Below are 11714 nucleotides of genomic sequence, written 5' to 3' on the forward strand. Positions count from 1 at the left end.
TAAACATTCATCAGTAACTTGTGCATACATCAATCATTATATTCACATAACATTCATTAATGCGACATATAATTCATTAATATCTATAAACATTCATCAATAATTCATGAACATGTCAATCATTATAATCACATAAAAATATTCAATAACATGACATAAAATTCATCAACATTCATCATCAATAAGAAACATTCATAAAAAAATATTAGTAAGCAACATTCATCATCATAAAAATCCATTAATAAGAAACATTCATAAAAATCTATCAACACATTCATCATCAAACAAGGTTTTTAACATTCATTTCTTCTTTTATTTTTTCTTTTTTTGAAAAAAAATGCTAATAGGCACATCCTAACTATCTTTCGCATCTTGTCGCTCTTATAGTTCTGATCTTACGACATGAAGCATCCTCTTCTTTTGTCGAGGATAAGGCTGATGTGCTCTTACAATAAAAAAAAAAGGGTTTAATTCTAATTTAAAAAATAAATTTATAAGTACTTCATTAATCTAAATAACATAATGTGAGGCCTTGCCCCAACCCATCCTAGCATCGATGATACAACTCATGGCTCAATATGTCAAAACATTATTTGATGCACTGAACATTATTATGCTATTTTACATTATGTGATGCTTTACTTCAGTTATTTGATTTCATCATTTAATGCTTTATGAACATGTGTAATGATGAAGTAAATGAATGCAAAACTAACACTTTGATTATGCAAGTTTAATGGTCAGAAATATGAGCAAAATTAGATAAACAATTGATTATTAGAAAATGGATGCTTTAATTTATATGATTTTTCAGATACGTAATTTACATAATGCATGTGATTTCTTGATCTACTAATGTGTGCAATGATTGTGTAGGAAATTTAGCCGGAAAAAATCAATGGAAAGACAAAACTAAACCACTTGTTAATCTTGTGCTATCTTTGTATTGTAATTCTTTAAAGGTTGTTATTTGGTCTTACTATTCTCCTAGCTTTAATTGTTCCTATTAAGTCTTTAAGGCCTAAAAACACTAAATTTAAGCACCCTAGGGGTAAGGGTATGCGCGAGGAGGACTTTCCAACCCCTTAGTCTCTTTGGTTGACTTTTAGGGTCACTCAAAAACCCTACTTTTGGTTGATTGCGAAAATTGATTGTCCCCTCCATGTGTTGGTGACTAAAACTCCATCTTGACTTTTCTTGAAGTCTAGTTGAGTTAAGGATCATACTTAGAGGCATTTTGGAGTAGTTTTGGGGTTGTTACCCAATCTCTAGTTTTGGAGAAAGTTGGAAGATTGAAGGAAGAAAAGGAAAAGCTCTTCTCAACCCACCATTTTTGCCATAACTCTTTTGGTGAAGGTAGGAGTTCTTCACTTCTTTGAATTGTTTTCTTCATTTGTTCATGCTTGAATCTTGCTTGAATCATGCATAAGGCATTGTGTTTTTTTTTTTTTTTTTTTTTTTTTGTATTGCTTGCTTGTGTGTTGGGGTTGATTGGGAGGGATCTTAACTTGTTTTTCTTTTGATGTTATTCTCATGCTTGCTTTGATGTCTTATGTTTTGAGGAGATTTCATGGGGATTGTTTTGGCATCACTCACCCTTGGATAGGGAAGAAGTGGCCATGTATGGGGGAAGGGCCTTAGTTGGACCTCAATAGTGTAGAGTCTCCTCTCATAGTGAGAGGAGGCAAAGAGGGTAGGGTGTATGGACCCCTACTTGTCATCCCATACCTTGTATGCAAAATTGAATTCTTGAAGAAGGGAAGGAATTAACACCCTTGTTATATTGGCCCCGAAAGGCCATTATAGAAGAACGAAAGTTTTTGAAATTTTAGCCCTGAAAAGGCTATGTTATGGTATGGTGATTGACATCTCCTATTGAGAAAATCCACCTTCCCCCTATTTTAGTTCATTGTTGAACCTATTGTTCAAAACCGGATTGAGAATGCATGCTTGAATTGTTCATCATATTATGTTGTTTTACCTCCATGTTAGTTCTTGTCTCCCCATGGTTTCCTTGATGCATTGAAGACATTGGAAAAGATCTCTTGTGAAAGCACTTGAAGAGAATTCAATTGAATTGTAATATTTGTAAAATTATATGTTAAACTTTGATGTATTGGCAAAGATGTCGAGTTTTCTTACTGGTTCTTTCCCGATGGAGCCTTGACCTAGGTTAAATAATAGAGAAAGGAAAAGATTGTGAAAACCTCCTTGCATTGCTCTTACGTGTTTTAAAACTATGCATATGTATGTGAGAAAATAGGTTAATGGATAATGTTATTGAATTATGAATTCTCAAAGTTTCAATTATGTGAAAGGAAAGTAATCTAATATGTTGAAGTTCCCAATTCGATGTTTATGTATTAAGAGGAAATGAAAACCCTCTTTTTGTGGACAACAAAGTTATCTCTCTACGTGCTAGATTAAATAAGTGTCAAAATCAAATTTGAATAAGAAATTATGCATCATTTTTAATTTTGAATAAAAGGAACATATATATTTGTGAAATGATGATTAAGAGAAAAAAAAAGAGAATAGGAATCTTGTTACGTTGAAGTTTTTAATTAAATGTTATATGCATTAGGAGAAAGTAAATAATCCAAATTGAGGAAAATAAACTTGCCACCTTCCTTGATAAATTATGTAAATGGCAAACCAATTAGAGAAAAAAATGTTTATATACCTCATTGTATTCTGACAAAAAAAACAAAAAAAGAAAAGAAGCTACACTTAAAAATAGAAGGGAAACAAAAAAAAAGCATCTACAGGAGCATTTTGCTCTCTGCAAATTGAATGAGAAACAAAATTAAAACCTTGGGAGACAATAGAGAATATTCTGTTGATTCTATAATTTAAAATTAAATTCAAAAATATATTTATATACTTTGTAATAATCTAATATCCTAACATACCTATCCTACCAAATTTACTCTATGCATTAACTACAACTATCCTATTGTTTTTCTCCAACTTTCCTAGCACCAGTTTGAAGTCAAATTTACTTGTAACCATGCCTTGTTGTTGTTTTAAAAGCAAAGTCCTTGGTTGGCGCACTGCATGAATCCTCCTCGAGCCACGCGTAGATTGTGGGGTCATAGTTGGTTGGAGGAAATGAGTTTAAAACCTTCTCCATCGACCAGTTAGGAGGCGCAGCTATGAGAAGCCTTTTCATAATTCTTTCTTCTCTTTTGCTTATGCTAGAGCCTTGTTCTGGTGCACTCTGTCATGGGACATACCTTGTTTTGTGTGGAGTACCTTGGGAGGTGCTAGCAGCCAGCTTTGGGTTGCATGGAGAACAAGTGGAGTGGGCCACTTGGAGGGTAGTTGCTTGGTAAGTAGGGTTAGGGTAATATAGGGTTAGTGGGTAGGGTTATTTTCTTTAGAATGTGTTAGTTATTTTGTTATATTTTATTTATGTAGCTTTTGGGATTAAAATTTAATGTATGAAGTGCATATTTCATTTAGTAATTGTTACTTTTATAAATTAGTATTTAGTTTGAGTTAGTATTTCTATAGAGTGTGTTAAAATAATGTTAGTATATTATGTTTTAAGTTAGTAAGTTTAGTATTGGGTAAAGATTGTTAGTTTAGATTTAGTTGTAATTTAGATTAGTATTAGATTTGCTTAATTTTGAGTTAGTAGAAATTTAATATTAGTTTCATTGATATTTGTTTGAAAGGTTCCCAAATTTTAAATGTATTTAGTTTTAGTAAGTATAGTTAGTATTAGTTTAGATATGATTTATTAGTATTAAGTGCGTAGTTAATATAAATTTTGTTAATTTATTAGTGTTAATATATTTTTTATTTGTGTAAAGTTTCTATATTTAAGATAGTTGAATTAACCAGTAATTTTCACTATAAGTGTTAGATTGTAGAGTAAATTTGGACATTAGTGTTAAACTAAATAGTACATTTAATTAATATATTTAAGCATTTTAGTGTACTCAGTGTTAGCAATGACCTTGTTCTTTTAGTTAGCTTTAATAGCGAAGTTTGTTAGTAATTGTTAAATATAGATTTTAATTAAATCAATTTGAATTAAGTATAATTATGTAATAAAGAAACAAATGTTAATATCGATTTTATAATGAGAGTATAAATTTAACGATTTATTCATCCTTAAGATTTTAACTTAAGATGTTATGTAGAGGACCTATACCTTAACTATGAACTCAAACATATCAGCTTAGAGGAGTTTAATTTTTAACTTAAAAAAATAAATTTGTTTGTGTGTTTTGCCCATATATTTTGGGCATGACACATAACATGAATTTTTCTTTACCTGATAGTACCACATCATCTACTACCACATTTTGTTCAACCCCAACCTCAATATGTTCAACACTAACATCATGCTCTACCTGCTAAAAAAATTATCACATAAAGGTTACACCAATTGCAATTTAAGATATTAAATTTTATTAATAATTACATGATTAATTTTCAATAGAAATTAAATATGTACCTGTATCATTGTGATGCACATTGAGGTCTTTTTCATGAGTAGGATTTGTGCCTTCATCATCATGAGTAAGATTTGTGCTAGAAGTAGTAGGATACAGTGAGATGCCATGCATGCATTGTTATCATTGTTCAAAATTAACATCAAATAGATTATTTGTCATAAAGTTAGCAATTACTATAATTATTCATTTGACCTATTTACCTATGTGTCAACCATTGCACCAGAATCTTCTACACTAGTTTGGCTACTGGAATCTGTGTGGTGGTGGGCAACCCCTACTTTATAGCCTTGCTTGAAGCCAATTTGTTTGTCCTCTTCCATGGGTGCTAGATTAAATTCAATGCCCTACATTTTTTGCATAATATCGTCAATAATTAATGTATTGCTTATTTGTAATTTTATAAAAAAAAATTGATATGAAATTTCATTTATTGCTACTTACAAGATGTGAGTGAATTTTCATATATCCACCAGAGCCAAGATGGTGTTGACCAACCTTCTCTTTCCTAGCTTGTGTCATCTTCGATGTGTCCTGCAGCCTATATATGTAAACTTTGGAATATGTTAGAAATATGTTTGATTATATAAATCCACAATCACAATTCTAGAAATACGTTAGATTATATAAATCCACAAAAGTATTTAACATTTAAATTTAAAAAAAAAAGAGAGTAATGGCTCAACTATCCTCTCTTAGTATGAAATTATCATGATATTATTCCATGCCTTAATGAGTGTGTATGATACATGATCTTTCTCTCCTATGTTATATTCTAGCACTGCTATGAAACTTCAGTGATTGTTCAATTTTTCTCAATGAATCTATTGAATTTTCCTTTACTCCACACCTTTGACTACTGCAACATTCTCAAACATGCTTACAGGTCATGTGAAAATGCATAAAAAATGATCAAAAACCTCTTTGGGATGTTGGAGAAGTTCTAGGACAAACATTTTGACATATTACAAGGCTATACTCTCCTCCTTCCGTACATCTTCATCAAAATTTAAGGGTTTATGTCACCACAATATTTTCTAACTCCAAATGTCTCCAAATCCTTGTATTTCCATATGTTCATCATGGCACTTCTTTTAAGACAATGAACTAACCTTCTTATAAATAACATGTAATGGAAAAAAGCCTCACTACTCACTATTAGACAATAAATACTGTGCAAATTTAGAATGAAGAATACATTGATTGTATAATTCTCACTATATGGGGATTAGGGAAGGTGTTAATTATTTCTTGGTTGTCTTGATAGGTATCTTGTGAGTTTGAATCATAACCATTGCTCCTTGTGAAGAGTTGACCATGAATCGACATGTTAACTATTCTTGCAAGCAAAAACAATGAATCAACATTCTTGAAAAAAAATGTGACAGAGGCTTGGTTATGGTGTGCATGTGTGTTTTAAGGTTGGCATGCATTCATGAGATGTTTAAGAATCTCTTGGAAGGATGAATAGATGAGAGACTGAAGTTTATGAGACACATAACTATTTTTGCCAGGTGGTGGGTTAATTCCTTTATCCCTTAGTCTATTCTCTTCCACGTCTTCAATGATTTCATTCCACTCCAGCTGTGGCACCATAAGAGAACCCTCATACTTTAGGTTGAGCTTTAGAGACCTTCTATATTGGTCTCTCATAGTCTTTAGATGTTTGCAAGATTTTTTATAAGTTGGGCTCTGTTCAAAATATTTTGACCAAAGAACTCCTCCATAGTTTTTATGAGATGATCTTTTAATTTAGGGGTTTGGTCAGTCCAACTTTTAACAAAAAACAAAATTGTTAGATAAAAAAATTAGTTCAAGCTATTTACATTTAATATATTATAATAAATGGATGAATGAAAAATGTAGCAACCAATTATATCAAGCTACATACCTTTTACGTAATGTGGGCCCAAATATCTTCAATGTTAAATAATAAAAAAGTTTCATAAAAAAGATTGTTTCATGCAAAATCATCACCCTATCATTAGTAAAAAATGAGTTATGAATAAGTAAAATAAAATTATACTCTAAATAATTATAATTAAAAAGTACCTAGAAGCTTAGAAAATTTTAAGAGAATCATATCTTTCTTGGGCATCAATAATGATGCCTCCAATGATACAGTACAAGTAATACGGGCTTCTCCAGGAAAGGTTGGTAAATTATCAGTAGTATTGGTATCAATTCTATCATCACCATGAGAAGGTGTAACTATCCTTGCACAAAGTTAAACAATGTCATAATATACTCAAATGAACAAGAAAGTACAAATATTATCATATTTAACACAAACAAAATGTAGCAAAACAAGGATTTATCATCTCTAGTTGTAGCAAGTGTGGATGTTTGTATGCTCGTTGTTGCTGATCCTATAGTTGGAAATCTTAGAGTGTTGTCTGGTGATTCGATACTTATGATTTTTGTGAAGAAAGTGTCCATGCTCATCAAACACGTACTTTTCTAAAAATTTTGAATGGTAAGATTTTATCTTTGGACCACAAATTGGACATGCAAATTTTCCCTTTGTTTGAAGACCTACACAATCATGTATAATTGGATGACATGTGTACTATAAGATTCATATTTACAATTATCACATGCAACTTAAACATACAATGAAAAATATGTGTTAACAATTTTACATACCAAAAAAATGTGTTAGTCCAGGGGTATCATGTATAGTCCATACAAGAATTGCACAAAATTGAAATTGCCTTTCACCAATTGGTCTAGAGATGTCATACATAGTGACCCCATTCCATAACTCTGACAACTCATCAATCAAGGGCTCAATATATACATTCATATCTTTCACTTGGTACTTACCTAATTGAATGAACATAAACAAAACATAATTATTATGGTCATTTTGATATTGTGTTTATAAATTAATTTAGATGACTATTAAATAGAAAAATACCTGGTACAATCCTTGTCAACATTATGTTCTCCTTTTTTACAGACATCCAAGGAGAAATGTTATTGTTAATAACAAAAATAGGCTAGACTAAGTAAACATATCTCATCTCTCTAAATGGATTGACACCGTCCCCTACCAATGAAAGCTTCAAATTATGAGGTTCTTGTTTGAATACTAGCCACCTATCTTCTATGTCCTTAAATGTAGAACAATATTTAGGCATTCACATAATGTCATTTTGATTTCTATTGTGTGCATGGTAATCCATAAATTGTGCCAAGCTAGTACACTTGAATAATCATTGCAGACATGGAATAATGGGAATGTACCAAAGAACCTTGTTAGGCACCTTTTTTGTTATTTGATCTGATTGATATCTACTAATATAAAAATCATGACACTTTGTTGCAAATTCATGTTGTTTATGATATTTAATGTGATCATTGGGACATACATGTATTGTTTGATACTCCTTTCCAATATCTTTCATAGTGGTTGATAATTCTTGGTAAGAGCAAGGTAGAACGTTTGACCATGGTAATAAACACTCACCTATCAACCTATGGAACAAAAATGATATTAATATAAAGAGCATTAATGGTATGCTAACATAGAAGATGAGAAAAATGACACTATACCTTAGCATACATGAGATTGCTAAATTGGATATACCATTCATAACTTTGAAGTTTACCAACAAAAATACAATGGAGAGAAGTGTTTTTTGGGAGCCTTGGTATAAGGGTTCATATTCCTTTTTAATTATAGGTATATCAAGGTTCTCTTCACCATCATCATTAGATGCATGACTATCATCATCTTCATCATCTTCATTAGTTGTGCCAATAAAATCTTCTTCAATCCCATTCTCTAGCACATTATTAGTTGCACCAATACCAACACCTTCAATTGTTTTCTTTGCCTTAGGATCATCTTCTTCCATGGGAGTATTACCTTCTACTTTGATATTCACACCTCCATGTTCCAACAGTTTGAAATCCATATTCACCATAAGACAAAAATCCTTTCCCCCTTCAATGTGATCATGTTTCCTACAATGTCTTTGAGTTGATGTCATTAGAATTCTTCAATTCTTTAAAACCTTTCATTTTTTGCAAGAACAATAACATTTTCCATCACCGTTTCTTTTGAATTAAAACCACAATCTATCAATTGTCACCTTATTTTGTTCTTTCTTCACAAGCAAATATTTGGGCTATTAAATTATAACAAATATAAACATACAACCATTAGTAGTATCTTGTATATAATCAATAATAATAAAATAATAAAATGTTACTATCTCTTCAATATAGATGGAATCTAAACAAATCAAATGAATTATACAATATAAATATTGGCATTGAATTTTAAAAATATAGTGTTGGAATTATAAGAGTAACTAAGAGGGGAGGGGTGAATCAGTTACCACTAAAATAAATCCTAGATCTCTTAGATGTCAATACAAATCAAAACTCTATTTAAATGGTATTATGTTGTAACTCAACAAACACACATGCACTCCGTTTACACTAGCAATTATTGTAACTTGGTAAACACTGAAATAACTCAGTAACAACTTAACATGAAAATCTTTGAGATATTATTTGTGATTAATCTTACTTAACTTAGTTTCATACATGTAAATGAAATAACATGAACACAATTGACACTAAGATTTAATGTGGAAATCCAATTTGGGAAAAACCATCAATTGCAACTAATTACAAATTTTCACTCTTTTGAAGTGAGCCTTGTTAGGAACCAACCCTATTAAAGGTTACAAAACACACTGTTAGGTGTGAACCTATTATAATATCTTAATCACCATAGTAGGAGTGGACTTGTTAGAGGTCTTTAGACAATTTAATTAGAAATACCACCTTGTTAGAGGATTTACAAATAACTGTTAAGAAACCTTGGTTTTAAGAGATTTAGATCACTACTACAATAGTTAGAAAGTAACAATGAGATGACCTAATTTTTGATGCAACTAAATTATTGATCATAGATCTCAATTATGGCTGATATACTTGATCTAACCTAATTGAATGTATCTTTGCAGGTCAACAAGGATATTTTTCTTATCCTTCCAATTCAATTCCTGTAAGCATCATCAAATCTTCTATTATGCTCCACACATTCAATCCTCACCTTGACCTTATATTGATATCTTACACATTTTCAAGTCATCTTGAATACAACTTAGAATAAATAATAATCATCTCCTTAGTTGGCTAGAACCAATAAATAAATCAATTAAACTCAATATGCCAAAAGAAGAAAATCCTTCGTTAGCCAACCATGCTTGGGAGATACTAACTCAATACAATTTTCCTATGCTAACCCAGTGAAATCATTTAATAGTACATATTCAAAAAGTTTTTTTGGTAACCAAGGGAGCTCAGTTAATATTGGTTCCATCCAACATTTCCTTCATTAACTGAGTAAGCTTAGTTAACACTCAATTTCTACAAACTTTCCTTTGACGATCGAGTGAACTTAGTAGACACTATCCTATAAACTTAGCAAACTCTAGAATGCTCGACAAACATAGAAAACTATCTTCAACACCCAAGTGAGTTCAACGTACACTAACTGGAAATGATATGATATTTTGTGTAACATTAAAGACAATACATAATTAATCAATTATTTTCAACAACCCCCCTCTTTGGCATTAATGATAACAGACCATGTCATAATAAAATGAAATTTTAGAGCAAAAATGAAGGAACATATCCTTAGTTTCATTCTGATTTTCATTCATAAGAACTCTCTCTATTAGTGTGAACTCCCTCTACCTTTAGTTTCTCCCTCTATTAGTGAAACTCTATCTTCAACATCTTCTTTTGATAGAAAACTTTCCTTCTTTGGTATTAGACCAAGTTATCCTTCCTTGATATCTCCCTCTTTGTCATCTCTTGAAGTGATAAATTTTTTGTGAGATATGACAACAAACTTCTCCCTCTTTGACATCTCATTCTAAAGACAATGTTTAGTGAATATCAATGTACCTCATGTATTGGTTCATTTGCAATGTGCCTTTGTCAATAATGCGTCAACTGGCTAATGTTCAACATGCTCTAATTGATGCATCACTAAACTTCATTTAGTGAGCTTCAGATAGGGCAATGACCCCTAACTTGCCTCTTAGATAGAAAAATGCATCCTTAGGTAATGACTTAGTGAATATATCTCTAATTTTCTCTTTAGTATTCACATATTCCAATCTTACCTCTTTATCTTGTACTAATTCTCTCAAAAAATGATATTTTATAGCAATATGCTTGGGTTTGGTATGTATCATAGGATTCTTTGATATGTTAATTGCATTGGTGTTATCATAGAATATAACCACTGGATCCTTGATCTCTATCTTCATACCTACCAACAGTTTCTTGAGCCAAATAATATTTGAACAATTAACTACTACTACACATATTTTGTCTCTGCTATGGACTGAGAAATACAATTGTGCTTCTTGCTTGTCCAAGATACTAGTCTTTTACCAATAAATAATTCTCCACCACTTGTGCTCAAACTATCATCAACACTTCCTGCCCAATAAACATTTGTGAATGCTTTCAAATCCAAATTGCCTCCTTTTTTGTACCATAAACCATATTCTTTAGTACCTTTAAGATACCTCATGATTCTCTTGATTGCTATCATGTGATTTTCTTTGTGATTTCTAAAGAGTCTTGCTACCATACCAACCACTAATGCAATTTTAGGTCTTATGTGCACTACATATTGCAATTTTCCAATCATTGATCTTTATGTGGTCTGATCTACTTCTTTAGAATCATCATTTTGGAAAGATTATGTCTAGTAGACATAGGTGTTCCAACATGTTTTCAATCTTCCATTCCAAAATTCTTTAGTATCTCCTCGATATATTTGGATTGAGTAATGTAGATACCATCTTTATTTTTTTGGATCTGCAAACCAACAAAGAATTTTATCTCTCCAAGCATAGACATATCAAATTCTTTACTCATCGCTTTTGAAAATTCCTTTCATAAGTCATCATTTCTTGTGAACAAAGTGTCATCCACAAATATTTTTGCCAACATAATCTTCTTGTTTGGTTCTTCTTTGATATACATATTGTTGCTATGATTTTTTTTTTGAAAACCAATCTTTATCAAGTAGTTATGAAGTTTTTCATACCAAGTTTTGAGAGCTTTCTTGAGACCATACAATGGTTTGTGTAATTTTCAAACCATATCTCTTTTACTATGATATACAAAACCTTCAAGTTGTTGAAAGTAGATTTCCTCATCAAGAATTCCATTTAAGAATGTAGATTTTACATCCATTTG

This window comes from Cupressus sempervirens, chromosome 2 (assembly GCF_028749045.1).
Source record: "Cupressus sempervirens isolate cs-2001-9-10 chromosome 2, ASM2874904v1, whole genome shotgun sequence".
NCBI classification, from domain to species: Eukaryota; Viridiplantae; Streptophyta; class Pinopsida; order Cupressales; family Cupressaceae; genus Cupressus; species Cupressus sempervirens.